At 47.4% G+C, this 23,752-nt stretch overlaps 1 pseudogene; it reads right to left on the bottom strand.

Annotated features, from left to right (window-relative positions):
• Positions 1-10,920: 10,920 nt before the first annotated feature.
• On the bottom strand, positions 10,921-13,404 carry LOC125506961 (annotated as a pseudogene).
• Positions 13,405-23,752: the final 10,348 nt, after the last annotated feature.

Below are 23,752 nucleotides of genomic sequence, written 5' to 3'. Positions count from 1 at the left end.
AATTTGGTTGTACTAAATACATGAGAAACAAATAGAATTGCTATGTTTCCAATTTTCTAAGCATGCTTGGTTTGGTTAACTGTCTAATCTTCTATTAGGAGTATGTTATATTGTGCAATGTGGTACTCAGTTAATGTTTGGTTCATTTGTTGTGGTGTTTAGTTAACTGTTTGGTTCAATTCTGCAATGTGATGTTCAATTGTGGTGCGTACAATTTTGTATTTTTATGCATGTGACTAAATCAAATTTGGATGTACTAAATACATGAGAAACATATACAATTTCTATATTTCCTAGTTCTTAATCATGCTTGGTTTGGATAAATGGCTTTTCCATGTGGCTCGAATTAATCTGCTGAATCTGCAATGTGTTTATTTTTCATCAACATATTTTACTGATAGTATGCCAACCTTACTTAACCTGATCAATAACTACCTTATATGTGTTGCAGATAAACAATGGGAAGCACAAAGATTTACTATCGAGGTTTGCACATGCATGGTCCTTTGTCTAATAGTACATTATTGTGCAATTGCAGGAACTATAATATTTAGGTTTTTTTATATATTTGCTTGTGTACCTACTGTTCGACCCAATTTGCATATGGGGAAAAGAGTTGTCCATGAATACCAGTCAAGTCAAGAAACTCATAAAGATTGTTAGGATAAAGAAACTAGTGACAGAAAACAACAAGATCTTTGTCTGCACAATGAAGAAGACACTACTGCAGGATGCTGCTAACGCGGCACTACAATCAGAGACCCTTTGACGAAACTTTGTGTGATGCATTAATCACAAACAGTGATGTAAAGAAACCGTCAAAAATGATAAGAAATGTTTGCGATGGTGGTGACATCAAATACGATTCATATTATAATTACGTGTACGATGTGTGGCATATGGTTCACTCTAATGAACTATTTGTGATGAGGCAGCACAACAGAAACAAGCAGCTAGATGAAGGTGTGTGCGATATATAGCATACAGTTCACTCAGATGAACTGTTTGTGATTAGGCAACTCAACAGAAACAGTCAGCTAGATCAAGGTGTGTGCAATGGAGGGCATACAGTTCACTTGGATGAACTGTTTGCGTTGAGCCAAGAGAACAGAAATGGTTCAACTTAACAAGATGTGTGTGATACACGACAAACAGGTCTGTACCGAAATGTGTGAAGACCGATAATAACACAGATGATTGCTGCTAATAAGACGTGTGTGTTGTGCGATGTGATCTCATATAGAACAACAACAACATATATACACACACACGCACACACACACACACACTTATAAGGACATGGTTGCATAACCAAATTAAACATCCAATTACATAGGTGGCTACTACACACATGACATTTGCACACACTAAAGTAAATTATTACATGCATAATTACATAGGTGACTACTACACACATGACATTTCCACACACCAAAGTAAACTATATATTACATGCATAATTAACTAGGATAAACGATCATCTGATCATCATCTACTTCTTGTGACGCTTGTTGCCACTGCTCTGCTTGTGGCTCGATCCGGCCTCGTCAATTTCGGGAAGGAGAGACTTCCTCATGTCAATGATCCACCTGTGCATCTCATAGCATGTGTACATGCTCTTGGCCACGAACCTGAGGTGAGGTTCATCTAGTTGCCACATCCAGGCCCCGTGCGAGGATACAAGACGTGTTCTATTGGCATCCTGCTTCATCTTTTTGTAGTAGGGGCCGATGATGGCCGAGGCGAGTTCAACCAGGGAGTCCTTCGTGCTACCCCAGACCCTATAGTGTTCATGGATTTCGACAAGGTTCTTGCAGGCCAAGCCCATAACCTTGAGCGCTTTTACAACGTCAGAGGTTTCCACCATAGCGAACTTGTACTTGGTGTTGTTGAATAACCTAGCAAAACAGCCATAAGGATCTATGGCCATGCAGTAGTGGTAGATGAGGACATGATGGCGCACGCACAACTAGGCGGCAACAACCTTCTGATCTTTCTCGGGATGACCGCCGGTGTACTGGAGGTCGATGTCGACCACCTTGTACTTGTATCGAGCAAGCAATTGCTGCACGGTGTTGATGTAGTCCTCCACTATGGACGAGTCGATGGTGTACACCACCGAGAGATCTGTCTCCCTCACGCGGGTCTCCACTTTATGCTCACTGAACTCCATTGGAGCGCCGCTAGATATCCGCTCTGTATGTGTTGTCGTGGGTGTGCTTGTTGTGTTGTGGGGCGCGATCGAAAGGTTGAAGAGACTAAGGTTATAATGGCCGCGGGAATTAATAGTGAAGCCGGACGGCCTGGAATATCGACAAGCCCGGATGGCAGTTCTAATTTGCAGCACGTAACCCCATCGTGTCGCACATAACTACACCGTGGTAATGCGCATGGTTCAACCACATGCATATGGGGCCCCCAACGTGATTGTGCGCTGGCCCCAACCGCTGGCAGAGTGCGCGCGGAGGGACGCGAGCAGAGCACTCCGCGGCCGCCTCAATAGTGGGCAAGCATATATATGCATATAGCAGTTGAACACGCAAGGGAAAGCTGTCCACAAGCAGAGCCTGTGGGGGTACACAAGCAGAGTGTGCCGCGGCGCCTAACGACGATCAGAGTGCACCAAGGGACACGAATAGAGGCCGACACAGTGATATGTGGCAAATAAGACGAATTGTGCGAGCGATGGCGGAGACATCAAGCACGACTCAGATTAGAGTTGTGTGTGCGATACGTGGCATACCGTTGATCCATCCGAGCTATTTGTGATGGAATGAGCCGTGTGTGTTGTGGGCAAACGCTTCCTGGTATACAATTGTCAGCGATTGATGAATTCATCACCGACGGGTTCCCTAGTGTGGTCGGTGTGTGATGTGATATGCTCTGTCTGCACAACATATATGCTTTGTCTACCGAAGAACAACATATATACTTATATATGACATGATTGCAAGACCTAATTAACATCCAATTACGTTAAATAACAAATACCATAAATATTGCAAGGTTCAAATTCCAGCATTACAAGGCCCAAATTCAAAGATTGCAAGGTTCCAACTATTCCGAGAAATAAAATTCATCTTCTTCGAAATCTTTTTCACGCATTATTTCTGTGAAAGGATCAGCCATCAAGAAGTCATATAGCAGCTTGATACAGTGACTCCTGAATAATCTGTCATATGAAGTTACAAACTGAAATTCAACTTCTACAGAGCCTTTTCCATTCAGCTGTAGACGCCTGCACTCTTTAGCAATCCATTCACTTCTGCGCAGTAAATATAGGGCAAACCTCATTACCTTGAGCAACCTTGCTTTCTCAACAAAGAACTTGGAGAATTTAATTTCTGGTGTGGTTCCTCAGTACTCATTAAAAGTAATTCCTGTGAGAAGAAGATCAAGGCATTCAATGGGATTGTTATATTCCCCAACATTTTCTTCTTTCGGGGCTGCTAGTATCTGCAAACGAAGACAACATATTAGTGCCTAGCTGCAGATCTGAACACTTCGGGCCTCTTTGATTTGCATGATTTCTAAAATACATGAAAAGAGTGAAATGTCACCTTCAATCTTTCATGATTAACATCTCAAAATATATATGTATTGAAATCCTCCAAATTTCCTTTAGAAATCATTCCACATTTGTCATTGTAATCATGGGTAAAAGTAACAACAAATTGAGCTCCGTTGTGGTTAACAATTAACAGGAAAGGAGCATCACTTCGATTTATAGTTTCTCCGTGCAAGGAAAGCATCTAAGGAATCTAACAACTTCGTCCAGATCGGGGCCGACAGATTGTAGTGCCAAGATCTTCACTGTGCGCAGTGGCCGGGTCAAGCTTGTGGGAATCATTTTCTGGATGACAGGAGAACATATAGGTCAACAAAAATTAGATAAAATGTGTTATCCAAGAATATATAAGAAGGGGAAGAAGAAGACTGTTGTACCTGGATGAATAATGATCCAGTAACAAGTTCATTGAATTCAGCACATGAACCCAACACTGTCAATCTTGGTGTGTGAACGACCCTGATTCTTGTTGGACCTAGTTTTTGAAACACCTCAACTGACAGCCTTGGGCGGCGCCAGCAATGCACATAAATCGCACGTACATTCGTCGAGGTGATGTGGAGGCTATTGAACCCATCCATCACCTGAAGACGAAGGTACTCGAGCGCCGTACATCCAACGAGCAGGCGCTTCAAATCCTCCTTCGATATGCGGACGGCCGTGGGCTTGAGGTTCTTAAGTTTAGGGAGATGAAGAGCGCATGTGGCATTAATCCGAGAGAAAATGCACTGCCTAAATGTAGCACGACACAACGTGTGCGCGAGGCAAAGCGCAGATGGTGGCAGCGAGCACGGACGTCCAGCATGAAAGCAGAGCTCCTCGAGCCGATCTAGGGCCAGGGATAGGAACGAGTAATGAAACCTGGGTTTAGCCTTGCAGTGGGAACTAAACTTGCCGATAGCAAGGCGTCTGACCGGCCTAGGGTGCGTGGTGAGGACGTGGGACAATGCGACCAGGCATTGTCGCTCCCCGCTGCAGAACTCGTCGTTGACGATGAGGTCCAGGGGGTGGAGTGGCAGAGGGGGCGCCACCACCGCGAGAGCACAGTGGTCCGCACGCTAGGTTTGATGGGGAGGTGGGATATATGGTTACCAACATCTCGTCAGGTAGGCTGCTGATGAAGTCCACACTTGCCGGAGGCTCTTGCAGTTCTGGCTCGACCCGTCCCTGCTTGTTGGCCGGCTCGTCCTCCATCTCGCAGCAGGCGGCAACCCTCGGTAGTGGTGCATGTAGATGAGAACCGAGGATTGTTCTATGTACCTTCCCAAGGCAGCCGAAACCAAAAGTCCAAAACCAGCAATAAATTGCAGCGCTCGCGGCTTGCTTCCCAGTATGATGAGCGTGCGTGGTGGACTTCTTGCAGTTGTCCCATCTAATCAAACAGCTGCCCGCGGTAGTAAATGGTTAGTTGAACGCCCATGGTTGGAATAATAGGACTGTTTGCAATAATAACATGCTGGCTATTTGTTAAAAATGCCTAGGAAAATAAATGTATAAAAAGGCAAAAGAACCCTGAGTAATTTCAAATATTTAGCGCGACACTCCTATAGTTGCATGTTGCCTCTGTAAAATGAATCAAGGCGGGAAGAGACAGCATATGTCGTTTCGCACACAGATCAGGTGACCAAGTTCCCTCTCGGAACCATGAGGCTTCTTGAGAGAAGCTCCGGTTTGTATGAAAGAAAATATGGGTCAAAGCTGAGTTAAAAAGGGCAACAATATCTAACTCCAGCTTACAAAAGGTACAAAAGCACGAGGATTAATTGTTCAGCAGCATTACACAAAATCCAGATAGAACAGGACAATAACATCTAACTCAAGCAAAGTTTTCGGCAGTCACAATCAAATGGATCGGTCTGATCCATAAAATCAAGATCCTGGGCCAGAAAATCTACTAGTACATGAAGACAAGTTGTTGTAAATAGAAGTCGAGCACGTTTAGAAGCCCTTTTGTCCACCTGAAACTTCTTTTTATGCTGTTCAACGTGTCCATCAATGAGAAAGTTTTTCTTAAAACCCTTAATCCTCACAGATAATAGTACCCTCACATTCAATAGGAAGAATGTGACAAAGATGTTGTTTGCATGGTTGGATGCATATCCTTCCAACGTTATTGTCCTCAAACGAATGTCGTGAGAACTGAGAAAATCCCGGTGCTTCTCATGACACCGATTAGTTATACCTTTTTGTCCATGCGCTTTTGCCTAAATAGACATGAAGACTGAAAATAGTTAATGTCTAAAAAAGAGTATGTCGAAAGAGCAACAACTAAACAGTTAATTCTAGTAAATTATCCCCTAGTCAATTACATGAATCCTAATGGATCTCGGCTGTGTGGCATGTCCGCGAATGGAGTACATGGGAGAGTGGAGAGGAAGGAGATGCGATGAGAGGAGTACTGGTTCTAACCTTGGTGCTGGCGAGGGGTGTCGATGGGGTGCCAACAGGGTGTCGACGGGGCGGTGGTGGCTTTGGTCTAGGGGGAGGGGTGTGAAATGAGAGGGAGCGGTGACTTAGGTCTTTTACTAAGTTGACAGAGATAGGTTATCGCTGGCGTTAGAAAAAGGGTAACACCATAGCTAATAACATGCAAAATAAAAAAAGGCTAAGATTAATGAAAGACTTGACAAAATAAAAGACTCAAAATTTGAACTAGTAGTAAAGAAATAAAATTCCTACATTGATAAAAACGGTAAAATTAATGATGGAAAAAAACATAATATAATTTTTTATGATTTTGTGACTAGTATAATAATTAAGTACTTAAAACACTTGATCAAATGGAAAAACTATTTCTAGCGTGCAAAGCAGACGGATGCCAGTGCTAAAAAATTAACTATGGCGTGCAAACAAAACCAACGCCACCAGTGCATTTCAAACGGTGAATGCAATGGGCCAACAGATTTGTGGTGTTTCCAAAAAACAACACCAGCGCTAAGCATGTAAAGCTGACGTGCTGATTTGGTCTAACCAACACTATTTGGAAAAAATAGTGCTGGCATTGGTGGGAAATGGCACGCCACCAACGATAGTTGTGGTTAGCCGTTTTGTCCACTAGTGACATGTATGTGAATTATGTCAGGCGAACCTATTTACTAAAGACATCATATAATTATCTCATGCCATCCTGTTTAGTTAGTCATCATATCTTGGAATTATGACATGCTATGTTATCCAGTCTAGATAGATATCATATATGTGAAATTATGTCATGTTATCCTTTTTAGTTAAACAATATATATGTGAACTATTTCATGCCCTCTTTTTTCCACACTATCTATTGCATATGTCTCTCATACAAGGTATGTACATTCAACTACTTTTCTTGTTTATTAGCCATTTGAATTGGAGGTGGTGATGGCGGTATGTAGCGGAGTAAAAACATGGTCTTCAAATAAAACAGTGCTACCTCTTGGTGGAGATAGCACCCCAGTTGTACATGCACAAGAACCAGTCCAGCCACACATAACCCAGACTCCCGCAGATTGTACCCACACTCTGATGGATAGAGAACCATCATCACCCAATCTAACTCCACAAGATAGTAACCCGGTTCCATTTGACACAGCACCATCTCCACCACAGAGCTCCCAAACAAGAGCAGTTAGTAAGGCAGCTCGAATGCTCAAAGCGCCAGGACTACCACAACGAACCCCAACTCCACCAGTTAGTACACCTATTCATGTGGACGAAGCACAACCAGCCATTCGTAGTTTAGCATCTATTGCATTTGATGTTGTTAAATCCTATGTGTGTATCTTCCCATCATGGAAATATTATACTGAAGATGAAGGAAAAAGCCTGTTGCAGGTGTTCGTCCATGAGTATGTGTAAGTAATGTTATTCATGGAAATTACTTTGCTTAGTCCCATACTTTCTACCTCCATGCTGGTTATAATACAGCAAATGTTCCCATTTTTCTCTATAGAGAAGGACCGATTTGAAAACTCGGGATGAGGTAACCTGTGCTAATACCTCTGCTATCTTCAAGAATGCTTTGTGGCAGTATCAGAATTATCTGAAGAAAACCTACTTCACCGGCAAGGAAACTCATCAAATTCCCTTACTTTCTCTTAAGACACATTTACGGGACAATGACTAGGAACACCTTGTTCTGTACTAGTCTAGAACCAAGAATGTGATAAGGTCTATGAGATCATTTTTTATTTTGAAGTACCATATGCCTGCGTCTTACTATACTCTGTTCGTGTAGAACAAGTGCTTAAACCCGAAGAACAATTGCTCTCATTTAAGATTCCGTTGCTATGGTGCATACTGCTTTGCTCTTATATCACTGTATTTTGCTCATACAACTTATTTTCAAATTAAAGGATCCAATTAAAACTCCAATGGCACAACAGGTATGTTTAGACATTTTTCTTTAACTGGTTTGCTCTTCTAAATTGCTCTGTTGATTTCAATTTTAATTGTGCCTACAATTATCTTCTCATATCATGCACATTACTAGCATCACAATAGAGCCAATAGTGTTGTTGTACATGTATACACGTGGTACCCATCTGAAATCTTGTTGTGTCGTGTAGTTTTCCACACTTGTATTCTTTCAATACTGCTTTGTCTTGAACTAATATGATTTGAACCGTGTCTCTATTTTGATTCGGAAAGACAATGTAGTGACCATAGCACATACATATATGTTTGTTTCATGCTTTTATTATGTACTACTTCGCAATAGAAGACTTGGTAGTTTAATACTATCCACCTTACTACTGAACTGGTTCACCAAAATGAGTTTCATATACCACATGCTAAACATGTTATGTGTCTGCTTGTTTCTTCTTTTAGAATGTCGATAGAGTATTGGAGAAGAGTACCTTATTAATCAATGGTAAAGGAAGTAATGATGATAAGGTTCAGGATAGTGAGACATACTTGTTGGTCTCCAACAAAGCTGATAAAACAGCTAAGGAAAACCATCTTGATGACAGTGATACAACCCCAAAGTTCTGTCTTGATGTAGTGTTCGAGTTACTCGCACAAGCTCTTCGAACTCACTGTCTGAATCAGTTCGGTTTCTTGAGTATCAACTACAAGCTAAAAGTCATCGATCAGTTGTGTTGTGACAAGAAGTCGAAGGACTGAGGAAGTCCCTGGAGAATTCAGATGCATACTTTCTGGTGCAACAGTAAGCATTGGAGGATTTTAGCGCCAAACAGGAGAAAGCTAACAAGCTTGCATTATGGGCCAGTTTCACCACGGGTCGTTAATGTGCCCAGAGTTACAAAGGGCCTCATATGGGCCAAAATACGTCATGGGCCATACATGGGTCGGAAGTTACAATGGGTGGAATCATATTGGACGGCCCAGATGACACTACTGGGCCTAATTCGAATAGGCCATAACATGTCGTGAGTTAGCGGGCTGTAAATGGGCTAGCTATATGCAAACAGGTCGTTGACAGGCTTTCCGAGGGCCGGGCCGCCATCTTTTGACCAAGTCAAATGGGCTAGCCTTTTAACCTGAATGGGCCACTATTGGGCCGAGCCATGTGTCAACATATCATAGGCGCGTCCTGTCCATTCGCTGGATGACATCTGTCCCAACGCAGAGTTTACATGTGGTGTTTTCCGCCAACGAGAATTTTACACGTGGAAAATCGCCATTGGTCATTGCTATTAATGGGTTATCGGATCCAAAACCGGACTAAATAGCTTAATGGGGACCTGTTACGGTCGATGCCACGTGTTAGTTACCCTTGACGAGACCACTACCATGATGCACCATTTATTATCATAGAAGTGGTCACATCTGTGATGATAATTTCAGTATTATCATGGAACACTTCTATGACAACACATGTATGACTATCTTTATTTTGTCATAAAATTTTCATGGGTGTACATGCATGACAGAAAACGTGACCTACTGTGACAAACACATATCATCATGGAAGTGTTCTTTTGTAGTGTTATCACAATTGACTTGTGATGATAGCATCTCAAAGTATAACAAACAAGTTGGATCAATTCAATATGATCGTTCTTCCAATGTCATATTCTGAAACTTGTTTTGGTACTATCGTTACACTTAATGATCTCCCAAGATCCGGAAAACATGATCACAAACAACACATGAGTTAGTCTTAGAGGCAATACTATGAATGAGGTTTTACCGTTTATCATTCCACACGCGCATATGAGTTTTCCACTGGATCACATATTCCAGGATCATAGAAGTTATAGCATAGAATATAAACTCTTAATTGCAAACATGGAAATATAATAGTACAATATTATTGCCTCTAGGGCATATTTCAAAGACGATACTCTTACTTCAATAAAGCTACAATAAATCATGTGACCTTGCAGGTCATCAGGGGCGTGATGGACACTGGGCGGTGCACCCATCTTGGACCTTCCAGATGTGTCGCCCAGGTCCTTGTCGTTCAGGGAGATCACATGGCGCGGAGCTAACCGAGAGGCTCCCGACACATGCCACCCATCAACGGACGGCCAGAAGGCGCTCTTCGCTCTCGACGAGCCCAGGAAGGCGGGTACTCCAACATCTTTATAGAAGTAATACCATCCCACATTCACACATTGACCCGATTCCCATCCTTGATGACTTAATCACCATGCTATATGTTGTCGACTGCATCTACATACCTAACAACTTCACCTTGTAGACAAGCTAATTGAATGCACATGCATGGAATAATGAAAATATATAAAGGAAAACCGATCAATGATTGTTCTAGTTCAGAAATGTGTGAGCAACGTGATGACATGTGTTTTATTCATAGAGGGAAATGTAAAATCTCTCCCCACTCATTTCCTTTTCGGCAGTTTTTGCATGTCCTTAACAACCATTTCATTGCGAGAAGACAAAGCTACATCTCCCCCTTCATCTCCTTTAACCCTGTCTCCACTCTCTTCGTCCACCATTGGTCTAGGCATTATCATTGCTTTAGAAGTTCATCATGTCTTCTTACCATCACTTGGGAACCTTTTAAACTTTTAGGAAATCTATGAAATTTTCCTCACGTACCATGAAAGATGAGACACACAAATAAAATGGTTCTCACTTATCGCAAGAATTGGCAATATATTCAATGTCTTATCTACATAGAGTGAAGTACACACATAGTGCAATTAACAAGTTTATCTCTCTTATTCTTATACGACATCAAACATAACACTTTTTAGAAGAAACAGGAAAATACACGGCGTATAGCCGAGGAAATCAAACCTAATCTACACTGTTGGATGACTCAACTTATCCACCACTATAAATACATTCGAGCATGATAAAATCACAAAATAATTTGTCCAAGTTGACATATTAATTAGATTATGGAAACTTTATTGATAATTATACATATATATATATATTCAAACAAAACCACCAGGTCCACCATAGTAAGTATGCACACCATAGTGACTATATCCATAACCATGAACCTTCGCAGTATATTTTGATAAATTGGTGGCGACAAGACCAGTTTGCTTGTCATTTGGAGTAACATACTTGCCCTCATTATCTACAATTTGGATATTACTCACAAATGCTGCTTTTCCAAATCCTTCTGAAGCAAAATGACCACTACCCATTTGTGGAGAGTCTGATGAGGCTGTTGGACCTTGAACATATCCACCCCATAATGCATAATTCATTGATCCTTCATGAAATGGAAAATTTCCCTTGGCCAGTATCCAATATGTATGTTTTGTGGACCATAAGCCACCCACCAATTTTTAGTCTTTGGGTCCTAAAATAAATCAAAGGTTCATGTAAATGCTTAACAAAGTTGAAATGAATAACAGTTGATAAAATGTTTGTGGTGAGGTGAAACTATCCTTTTAATTGTATGTCGTGTTAACATGAATATAATATTAGAGATATATTTGGGACTCTCCCCCCCCCCATGTTAAAATATTGTGTACAATCAAAGGTTCTTAGTAATGTTGTGTTATATTATGGGTTGACGACCTATAAGTTTGGTTTAAGCAAAGTCTTAAAGTTTTCATCAAAATATCATTCATGCATTTCATATGAGAAAACAAAATACAAGAATTAGCAAACATATTTACATGAGTATACCTTGAAAATAATAACATCTATGAGGTATTGTGGTCCATTATAGACAGAAACTGGTTTAAGTCTTCCTCCTAGACCAACACTTGAGCTTACTTGCACAAAAGCGCCACAATCATGATCAGGGCAAGTCTTTAAGCCATCAAGCTTTACATAAATGTGTGTCAATGTCAATAAAATGGTATATTGTAAGTTATTATTAAATTAAAGAATATGCATCCAAAGAAACAGTTATGGCTTACCCAAGCAACATGAAACCTAGCAAAGTTGTCGCCACTGTAGCTTGGATACACCCAAGAACCGGCCCCTATCCCATCTGCAACACCTACTTTTTGTACCTTACTAATTTGTATCCATGATGCACTTAGATACTTACTATTATTCTTCACCATAGGATTATAGACATTTATTTTAGCCCGCGTCCCATATAGCACATCAAAATATTCTATTCCTGCAACCTGCAAGCCCAAACAAGATATTGACTTGTTTACAATGAAAATACTAATTCCTATTAAACATAAGAAAGATTGACATCATATCACAAAAAAAATTATGAACATCACTTAATGGTGCAACTAAGGTCAATATAGATGAAACACTTGGAGAAAAGTTTAATCCGCTCCAATGGTAACACAAATGTCAAGTGTAAAAATGTTTATACAAGTAATCATTTGCATTTACTTATTTGACTACCTTGGGCCATATATTTTATCTAAAGGATGAATCTAATGTGATACAATCCTAGAATGTTGTTAGGTAATTATTGTTCCGACATGTGGTTTCCAAGACAATAATGTTGTGCATTCAACAACTCCAAGGAAAAGTTTACATTGTCATAATCTACCATGATAACTAAATCACCGGAAAATATATATTAAAAACTCACCTCATGTTCATCCTGGCTAATCACTTTACCAATAGTTTCTACTGGCATGTGGACCTTTCTATTTTTGCGTAATATTGGAATCGTTCCTGTAGGGCACTCAATCAGGGCCAATTGGGCTTGTGGGATGGCATCCGTCAATGGAGATTTGGTAGAAGTACTTAGTGGGAAAGAGCTTGGTTCCATCTATTAATGAGGAAAATTTAATCAACATGTACTTTAAGAAAAAAAATGATCAAAAATGTTCATGTTTATGTGTTATAATGCGCAATTAAACATATCAATAAAATTAGTTAAATTTGCATGTTGCCCTGCTTGGTGATCATACCAAAATGTTGTATATTTATATTCTATAAAATAAAGATAACATGAAGAGAAATTAAGAACACTAGATGTGTCATGAAAACTTATTTATGAAGTATTAGTATAAAAACTGGAGTTCAAATAATTGCTACCATGATTATATGCATTAGCTACCAACCTGCCACTGTCTATATCAAATAACATACCATTCATGTACATCTACATGAACATCTACATTTTACTTAGCCAGTACATGAATGTTATAATATATTGATTATTCAAACTTGCCTGGATCTTGTGGTCTTTCAGTAGTGGATGGCTAAAGGCTGGTTGTAGATTCACATCGATGCAGTCGTAAACATCTCTTCCATGAACCTATTTTTGTATAACCTAAACTTCATAGTCCAAAAAATGATTATAGATATACAAACTAAGATGAATCTATGCATACCAGAATAGTCCTATTGATTTTTTGATTCAGTGGGATCGCACTAGTATTTTCTTCTTGTGTTATACACTTTACTTCTTTTCCTCCGATGGTTAGAATAAAATATGCTAAGAGAATGGTCACACTGATAGATGGATTTTCTTTCATGGTGGAAATATGAAATTTTCCGTTTGTTAATGTGTCTACCATCATATTTATAAAGTTATGCAACTATCATGAAATGAATGGTTGTCATTCAAGAAGAGCAATAAATTGCATTTCATAATAAAATATGTCATGGTATTAATTGCATAAGATATGATAATTGACCACCTCTTGGTTTTTATTACAAAAATCTTGAAGTACTAATGCCCAAAAACCATTTGAATTATGTAATAAATGGAAAGATCTTCACATTATCTTCTCATATGGATAATGTTAACCCTAGTTGATTGGTCACACTTATAGTAGATAAGATACGATAATTGCACCACGTCCTAGTTTTATAACGAAAATCTTGGAGTATTAATGCCCAAATAATATTTGAGATATGTAATAAATGGAAAAATCTTCACAATTAATACCCATATTACTCCTATAAAGGGTGGTGGAGTACCCGCTGAGGGAGTCCTGGACTAGGGGTCCTCTTGTGGCAGGCCTATCTCTCATGGGTCGGACTGTTGGGCTGCACTGTACCCGAACCAAAGACTTTTTGTGCCTTGGTGTGTGCTCCAAGTCAAGATGGAAGATCCAGCGTTCCCCTGATGTAGCCGACTATATGTAAACCCTAGCACCCCTGGTGTCTATATAAACCAAAGGGTTTAGTCCATAGAGGCTAAGACAATAATCACCATCCTACTAGTTTAGGGTTTAGTCATCCGATCTCATGGTAGATCAACTATGTAATCCCCATATACACAAGCAATATAATCAAGCATGACATAGGGTATTAACTCTTAGAGAGGGCCCGAACTTGGGTAAATATCGTGTCCCACGTCCCCTGTTCCCCATCGATCCAAGATCCATAGTTCAGGACCCCTACCAGAGATCCGCTGGTTTTGACACCGACATTGGTGCTTTCATCAAGAGTTCCTCTATTGGATCGCCGAGGGATCGATAGCTCACCTAATCATCGGAGACGGGATCAGCACCAGGTACATCTTCATCCATGGGCAGCTTTTCGCGTTCGGTAGCATTGTCCTTCATGCTGACTCGAGCGATCATCTCAACTAGGTTGATAGTTTTGCCCCTGAGCATCAGATCAGCTTTAGTAACTTCGAGTATGTCACCGACACTAGGGCGATCTGATCTTCACTGGGTTTTGAGCCTTATCTGAAATGGCCACGGCCTCCGAAGCATTGACTTTAGGGCTCTTCCCTGATCTGATCGCCGGATCGACCCTTACCGCTCCGTCAGCTTCGAGCTCAGAAGCAACTCATATGTCCGAAGCCCAGGAATCAACCCAGTCAGGACTTTCCCCCCTTACTATAGGATCGACTTCGAGCCCCAACGGGAGTTCGGCATCCAAAGATGGGGGGCTAACCCCAGCCGGACTCGCCCTCCTCACCGCAGATTCGGCTTCGAGCCTTGGCGCAAGTAAGACATCCGAAGACCAGGATCTCGCCCTAGCCGAACCCATGCCTCGCCTCATAGTGACGACGGAGGTCAGCTCTGACGAAACCTCACACGCCAGTTTAGTCGACCTCGCCCTGTTAAACGAAGCGCTCGATCGGATTCAGATGATGACCATTGTTGATGGCCCGACCAAGGCTCACACTCAATGTAACCTTTAGGCAGGCCACAGGGAATTTTATGTCCCATCCACCACCCACTTAGTAGCCATTGTCGAAGACCTAACTGACATGTTGGACTATGCCTCTGAGGAGGCCGATGACACGGATGACAACAGTGAAGCCACGCCCCACATAGACGTCGCCCCTCCCGTCACCGGTCGATGGACAGCCACATCCACCTATAACATCTACAAGGTGGACACCCCCTAAGGACGACAGTGATGGCGCTAATGGGGATGGCACCCCCAGAAGGGACACTAACAAGCCTGGAGAGGAGCCCCCAAAACGCCGGAGACAATGCTGACAATCCAAGGGGCGACGAGGGAGGGAAAGCAACACGGGCATCGAAGAGGGTGACACCTCGGAAAACGGGGAAGACCTCTGTGACCCCGGCCCCGAGCACCAGCCCGATGGCTTAGAGGGGCAAGTGGTTCATCTTACTCCCGAGGACCCCAATGATTCCAAAGATAGCAATTACGTGCCTCTCTCCGAAGAGGAGGTCAGCCTTGGAGCTGAAGACTTTATCATCCTAGAAGATCCATTGGGACAAAAGCGGTTCAAGCAACAACTCATAGCCACTTCATGCAGCTTGAAGAAGAAGCAACAACACATAAAAGCCAAACAAGACACCCTCAATGATATATGGACGAAAGTCCTAGCAGCTGAAGAATGAACGACAGACAAAGAGCTACCCCAAGCACAAATTCTTGCCACAATTCAATGACGAGGCCCTTGAGCCTGCACCGCCCAGACGAACTCAAGGCGACCAGCCTAACCGCCCCCCTCAAGGAAGGGACAGGCTGGTGGGCAAGGCCGAATACCCACCTGCCCCTCCTCGCCATAAAGGAAGGGAGGCAGCACAGCCCGTATATCAATACAACCTTTGACATGACCTGGCCGTTAGAGCAGGTTAGTCAAGGTCTATCTATGGATCTGTCAGTGTTCTCGGAATGGGGGTCCCCAGACTTGCCTACCAGCGGCCCACGGCGTGGCTCCATCGACGGCCCAGTATGGCCCAGCTTCAGCATCAACAGGTCAAGACCCTCGTGAGGGGACAAGCCTCGTGAGGCGGACGATGCCAAGACCTCCACGAGGAGCCGCCTCCTCAGGCTGCCTTCCAAGGAGCGGAGATCTCAAGGCAAAGCTCACCTCGCGAGGTTCGGATGACATGAGCCATGACGACCAAGGCCAGGCGGGCGCCAACTGGTGCAGTGTACTAGTTTCCTCTTTGGTGCTAAGGAGGCAAGCGCAGGCGCGGAGTCCCGAGGAATTAGGCAAAGGTTTCCATTCCGGTGCAATAAGACCAAGACCGCCAGGACGGCAGGACGGAGGTCATCGCCGAGCCCACCATGGCGTCACGACCAGAGGCTTTTGCAGGCGAAGACTACTTTTGTTACGATAGCATGTACTAGTTGTCCCCCTTCGAATTTGGCCATTGTGGGATCCCTTCTCGCCTTCATTTGGGACGAGGACCAAGGCCACTATAAATAGGACTTAGCCACCACCATTGAGGAGGACGACGGATCATTCAGACCATCCTCACACCCACCAGCTCATCGAGCACAAGAACACTCCTCCTCCTGAGGTTGATCTCCCACTGTACTAGTTCAACCTCAGCCCCTCGAGGCCAATCCATCACAAAGCAGGAGTAGGGTTTTACATCGCAAGGTGGCCGGGACCTGGGTAAACTACTATGTCTCTTTTCCATTTAGTTCGTTGAGCTAGGCCGTGAGATTAGAGAGTAGGCAGATTGGGGAGGACGAGTTCTTCGCACGCACCCTAGAGTTCGAACCTCTCAAGGGTCTGTGGAACCCGAAATCCGACATTTGACGCGCCAGGTAGGGGTGCGTCAAAGATCCGCCGCTCTGCCCGCTGCGCTCTGCTGTTGGCTCTCATGTCGGACACTCCTCCATTTACCAGATCGATGCACTCCTTCGGAGCAGCCGAGGGCCTCCGAGCTTTCACCCCCGCCCTGCGGAGGGTGAAGTGGCCACCCAAGTTTAGGTCGGAGCTGCCACCCTGATACGACGGCGTGGCGGATCCGGTAGGTTTTCTCCAGGCGTACCAGGAGGCTGTGTTGGCAGCCGGCGGCGACGACAAGGTCATGGCCAACTGGCTGCCTATGGCCCTCGCAGGCGCGCTGCGAGTTTGGCTGCTCGACCTGCCAGGATCTTCAATGGCCTCTTGGGAGGAGCTGTGCGGCCTCTTCATAGCGCGCTTCGCGGCACCGGCGCCCCCCACCATCATGGCCCTCCTCGGTGGTTCACAGGCGCCGCCCTCCAACCGCCACGTCAAGCAGTTCTTTCGCCAGGTAGGTGCCACCGCGTACAACAGGGGGCTCCCCCGGGTTGGGAGGCACCCAAGGTGGACCTCACCTTCGACTCGAAGGACCACCCCGCGAGCACCACAGGGCGCCGGTGCGCTCCCGATGCTCTGCACCCCCACCATCTGCAATGTGGCGGTCACCAAGACCTTCATCGACGGTGGATCCGGCCTCAATGTGCTCTCTGTAGAGGCACTTGGCTTGCTTCACGTGCCTCATGGCCAGCTCCACCCCACCAAGCCCTTCTCCGGGGTCGTCGATGGTTCCACCTTCCCATTGGCAGATCCGCCTCCCCGCCACCTTCGGCACCCGCAACAACTACCGCACCGAGCACATCAACTTCGACATCGCCCGCATCTGCCTCCCTTACAACGCCATCCTCGGGTACCCGGCCTTGGCCCAGTTCATGGCAGCGACCCACCCTGCCTACAATCGCATGAAGATGCCGAGGATCAGCGGCGTCCTCATTGTAGCCGGAGACACCAAGGAAGCCTTTTTGGCCCTCAAGCTCGCCTTCAGGGCCGCGGCTGCCACACGGCCAAATGAGGAAGGATCCCCAGAGGCTCCGGGGGCTGCACCAGCAAAGAAGAAATAATTGTTCTCCCAAGATCGCGCCGAGACGAAGCAGGTGCCAGTTGATGAAGACAGGGCATCGCGTGCCACCTTCACCATAGGTGCCGGTCTCCCTCCAGATCAAGAGGAGGCATTTGTCAGCTTCTTGCGCAGGAACAAGAATGTGTTCACATGGGAGCCTAAGGATGTGGTCAGGATCCCGAGGGGGGTAATCGAGCATCACTTGAGGGCATGCCCTAACGTGCGCCCAGTGAAGCAAAGGGCGCGGAGGCAGTCCACAGAGAAGCGGTCGTTCATCGTCCAGGAGACATGCAAACTACAAGAAGCTGGTGTCATTTGGGGTACCCAGAGTGGCTGGCAAATCTGGTGGTCGCCCCCAAGAAGGGCGGGAAGGAGCGCATGTGTGGCGACTTCACCAACCTCAACAAGGCTTGCCCTCAAGACCCCTTCCTGCTCCCGCGTATTGATCAGATCATCGACTCCACCGCCGAATGCAACCTGCTGTGGTTTCTGGACACCTTCTTGGGCTACCACAAAATCAAGATGACGGTGCAGGATGTTGAGAAGACATCCTTCCTGACCCCATGGTGGGTATATTGCTACACCTGCATGCCGTTCGTACTGCGTAACACCGGAGCAACTTTCCAGCGGTTGATGCACATTGCCCTGGGTCAGCAGCTCAGGAGGAACGCCGAGGCCTACGTTGACAATATAGTGGTGAAGTCTCGAGAGGCGAGGACCCTTATTGAAGACCTGGAAGAAACATTTGCCAGTCTGCGTAAGGTAGATCTACGGCTCAATCTGAAGAAATGTGTGTTTGGCGTCCCCTCTGGCAAGCTGCTGGGCTTACTGGTGTCGCACAGGGGAATTGAGGCAACCCTGAGAAGGTCAAGGAAATAGAGAGGATGAGCCCATCACAGACCCTCAAGGAGATGCAGAAGCTGGCGGCCTATGTGACCTCGCTAGGGTGCTTCATTTCCAAGCTGAGAGAGTGCGCCCTCCCATTCTTCAATCTGATGAAAAAGAAGGGACCATTCGAGTGGACTCCGGAGGCTGACGCATCATTCCAAGACATCAAGAGATACCTCACCAGCCCACCTGTGATGGTAGAGACGCGTCCTCTTGATCCCCTGGTGATTTACCTGGCCGCCACTCCTCACTCTGCCAGCTCAGCGCTGGTGGCGGTCCGGGAGGAGCTCCAGGCCAAGGGCCCGCCCAGTGACGCCGCACACCCGGTCAAGACGACACAGCTTCAGGACAGCGCTCCCGAGGCCTCGGTAGCACCAACAGATGACCAGGATCCTCAGGACGATGCTCCTGAGGCTCTGACTGCCCCAACAAACGGCCAAGCTCCTGAGGCCCTCCAACCTCAGGAGGTACAAGACCCCACCAACACTTCTGCCCTCGTCGAGCACCCGGTGTACTTCGTCAACACGCTACTATGCGACATGCGGGCGTGCTACCCCATGCCGCAAAAGCTCTTGCTCGCACTCCTTGTCGCTTCCCGCAAGCTACGCCACTACTTCCAAGGCCACTCCATCAAAGTTGTTACCCGCTGGAAAGAGTGCTCCGGAGCCCCAATGCTGTGGGGAGAGTCGCCCAATGGAACATCGAATTGCAGGCATTCCAGTTGGAGTTCAGCTCCACCGGGGTCATAAAGGGCGCTGCACTCGCCGACTTCGTGGTGGAATGGACTGGCGTCCTCAGCCCCGGAGCAGGCGAGACCGACCCCTCTCACCAGGAAGCGAGGCACCGGATGGCTGGGTCATGTACTTCGACAGCGCCTTCGCGTGTCAGGGCGCGGGGGCTAGAGCCGTGCTCATCTCGCCCACCCAGGACAAGCTCTACTACGTCGTGCAGCTCTGCTTCCAGCAGGGTGAAAAGGTCTCCACCAACATCGCGGAGTACGAAGGCTTGATCGCCGGTCTCAAGGCTGCGGCATCCTTGGGAGTGAAGCGCCTCACCATCAAGGGCGACTCCCAGCTCCTCATAAACTTCTCCAACAAAGTATATGAGCCTAAGGATGAGCACATGGAGGCGTACCTTGCGGAGGTACGCAAAATTGAGAAACAATTCTTGGGCCTAGAACTGCAGCATGTGTCGCGCGGCACGAACAAGGAAGCCAACGACATCGCCAAGGGGGCGTCCCGGCGCCTGCCTCAGGAGCCGGTCGTCTTCAAGGAGGGGCTCTTCAAGCCTTCAGCAGCCCCTCCTGCCGCGGAACCAACATCGCCCCAGGAGGAGCTCCCTTGAGCACCCCTCTCGAGAGCCCCCGCTTGCGGCCCAACCTAGGGAGTACGTCTACTCCTCGCGCTCGAGCCTCAGGAGGGGTGCTAGAGCGAAGAGTTCAAGGCGTACCTGCTTTAGGGGACCCTGCCAGAGAAGGAGGAAGACGTAGAGCGTGTGGCTCGACAACCCACTGCCTACTGCATTCAAGACGGTGAGCTCTTTCAGAAATGGCCAAACGAAGTTTCTCTATGATGCATCTCCAGGGAGCAGGGATGTGAGCTGTTGGCCGACATACATGGCGGGGACTGCGGTCATCACTCATCATCGCGCACCCTCGTGCGCAAGGCATTCCGCAGCGGGTTCTACTGGGCCACGACGCTCAATGATGCCACCGAGCTGGTGAGATCCTGTCAATCCTGCCAATTCCATGCCAAGCAAATCCACCAGCCTGCTTAGGGTCTCCAAACCATCCCGCTCTCATGGTCATTCGCGGTCTGGGGGTTAGACATCTTGGGCTCGTTCCCTCAAGTGCCCGGGGCTACCGCTACCTCTGTGTCGTCGTCGACAAGTTCACCAAGTGGGCGGAGGTGGAGGCTGTCCGCACCATCCCAGTCGGCTCAAGAGTCAAGTTCATCAAGGGCCTTGTGAGCCAGTTCAGGGTCCCTAATCGCATCATCACCAACAATGGCTCACAGTTCACTAGCAACCTTTTCAATACATATTGTGCTAACCTTGGAACACAGATATGCTATGCCTCAGTGGCACACCCCAGGAGCAACGGCCAGTCCAAGCGCGCCAACGCGGAAGTCCTGAGAGGCCTCAAGGCAAGAACCTTGAAGAAGAAGCTCGAGGCCTGCGGCAGGGGCTGGCTGGACGAGCTCCAGTCCGTGTTGTGGTCCATCCGCACCACCGCGACCAAGCCAACAGGTGAAACTCCATTCTTCCTCATCTATGGAGCTGAAGCGGTTCTCCCTCACGAGGTCAGGCATCGCTCCGCGCGGGTCTTGGTGTTTGACGAGGCATGCTAGGACGCCTCGCGGGGGATGGACCTCGTGCTGGGGGAGGAACTCTGCCATCAAGCTGCGCTCTGAGCAGCAAGTTACCAGCAGGCGCTGCGGTGGTACCACTGCCGCAGCGTCCGCTCCAAGACGCTCGAGGTGGGTGATCTCGTCTTGAGGCGGGTGCTCTCTAGGGAGGAGCTGCATAACCTCTCACCCATGTGGGAGGGCCTGTTCAGGATCGCCCATGCCTCTAGGCTAGTGCCGCGTGCCTGGAGATGTAGGATGGGTTCCCCATCCAGAATGCCTGGAACATCCAGCGCTTCTAATGGTTCTACCCATGAAGCAAGGCCCAGTGTCTATGAAGGTCTCCGCTCATGACACTCTCACGTAATAATGAGTGGGGTTGTACACACCCCGGAGTCTTCTAAATGTCGCCTTGGGGCCTCACGGGGGCTCCCTCCCACGTCCTAGTGGCAGCACTTACCTCAGCGCTGGTGAGAAGACTAGACTAGGTGTCGGGTGCGGCTATTCATTTGCTTGCTTTCTGTAGTGGGTTTGCAACTTTTTAATGGAATTAGGAGTTCTCACGTTTTTTGATTGCCAAGTTGGATTCTCCCTTTTTACTTCTCTTGCCTTTTAGTCTTGGCTCGGGCAGATCGGCAGTTACCCGTCGCTTCTCCTCGCGTGTCTCGCGCGCAGGGGCTGGGCAGGTGTGTGCGTGTGTTGGGTTCGCCTGCACCGCGAACACACTTCGCCAAAGCCCTATTGGCCCAGAGCTTCGGCTTCCTTGATCCTCGCGAGACGCTCTGGAATGAGCTCGTGGACATGCACACACTCTTAAGTCAGTGCCCCTCGGGCAGCGCGACGCGGTGTCATAAGCCACAACTAACTCATGCATCGAGGCTCCCGCAAGGAAGAACAAGGCACCCCATCAAACTTTCTAACAACTCTGCTGCTCTATGACGCATCCTGAGGCCGATGGCTCCTGAGTCGTCAAGAAGAGAGCTTCACCAGATGCCGAAGGGCGGGCCCTCGCGAGGTGGGAAACTACTGCGAGCATGTCAAGCTAAGTTACCCTACCGCACCTACTCGGAGCACAGATATCACAGCATAACATCAAAATAATAAGCATAACATAGTGGCGTAAGTGCCATAGTTCATTACACACCCTAGCAGGGCCCCCTATTTTTTTCAAAATGCAGGAAGAAGGAAAGGTTAAACAAAATTGGCCTGCACGGCCGCAGTAGCTCCTGAAGCGAGGCTCCGGCAGCCCCGGACTAAGCCAGAGTCCTCCTCCCGCTTCACCGGAGCACGGCGACGAGACGACCCGCCACCTTCCCCAATGCGAGCCCGGCACGTGGCGGCTGGTCGTAGCCACCACTGCTCGTGCTCTCACCGGAAGAGGAGCCGCCGCTGCTAAAGGAGGCACAGCCGTCGCCAAGGGCAAGCTCACCCTCGGTGTCGCCACGCCTGCTGTCAAGGCCAAGCTCATCATCGCCGCTGTCGTCTTCGGGGCAGCACCCCGTGCGACGACCGTCTTCCCCAAACACCCTCACATAGAGGGTTGCGAGGCCATCATACTTGAAGTGGAGGGTGCACCTCCTGCTCAGGCCTCGTGCGTGGGCGAACGCCTGCCAACCGCTGGTTAGGGCCACGTTGCCTGCGGCGGTTACCTCGACCCCGGACCATGAGGCCCTGCTGCAGCAGCCAGAGGCTGTTAAGCTCCGTGGCCGGCAGCTCACTGGCAAAGGATCACGGAAGCTGGCGCCAGGTGTCGGCGAGCCTCTCCGACCACACGACGAACTCCGAGAGCATATCCGTCGAATGGAAGCGCGGCCAAGGAGGCCAGGCGACAACGGCGCGCCTCCCCTCATCGCAGGGGCTGCCTCGCCCTTGGCGGCCCCCACCTAAGCACCGCCGCAGCCACCCAGAGCAACACCAGCCCCTGAAGAAGTGCGCCCGCGCCCTTGAGGAGCTACCACCGATGTTGCAGCATGCTTGATGGGGAGGCCTCGCCCCCTCTTGGGCGGCAGCGAGTCTGGCCCCTCCTTGGGTGCTTTCCCCTTCTCGGCGGCGGAGAACTTCCTCGTCGGCGCCATGAGGACTGCAGCAAAACGATGGGGCAAGAAGGAAGATAAGAAGAGGACGGTGAGAAGATGGAGATGAGCAAGAGGGGCTCCACCCCTCCCCTCATTTATAGCCTGAGGGAGGCCAACCGCCAGCCTCCACAATCCCACACAATGATGGTTTTCTCTGCATGCAGCGGAGTCTCGTCAAGCCGAATGGTTATCGAGGCAGCATGGGGAAGCGAAGACACCCACGTCCCATCACTCGCCACGCGTCGACCAAGGCCATAGGCAGTTAGGGCCCGCGGCGCTCCGCACTTGCCCTTTGGCTTTGCCTCGAAGCCAAGTTCGAGCGCGCCTTGGGCCCAGGGGCTACTGTCGGCGTTCTTGGAATGGGGGTACCCAGACTTGCCTACCTGCGGCCCATGGCGTGGCTCCATCGACGGCCCGGTATGGCCCAGCTTCAGCATCAACAGCTCAAGACCCTCGCGAGGTGCCAAGCCTCGTGAGGCATACGACGCCAAGACCTCC

The sequence above is a fragment of the Triticum urartu genome, chromosome 5 (assembly GCF_003073215.2).
Source record: "Triticum urartu cultivar G1812 chromosome 5, Tu2.1, whole genome shotgun sequence".
Taxonomy (NCBI): Eukaryota; Viridiplantae; Streptophyta; class Magnoliopsida; order Poales; family Poaceae; genus Triticum; species Triticum urartu.
The sequence above is the reverse complement of the archived record's forward strand: the minus strand, read 5'-3'. Positions and strand labels throughout refer to the sequence as shown.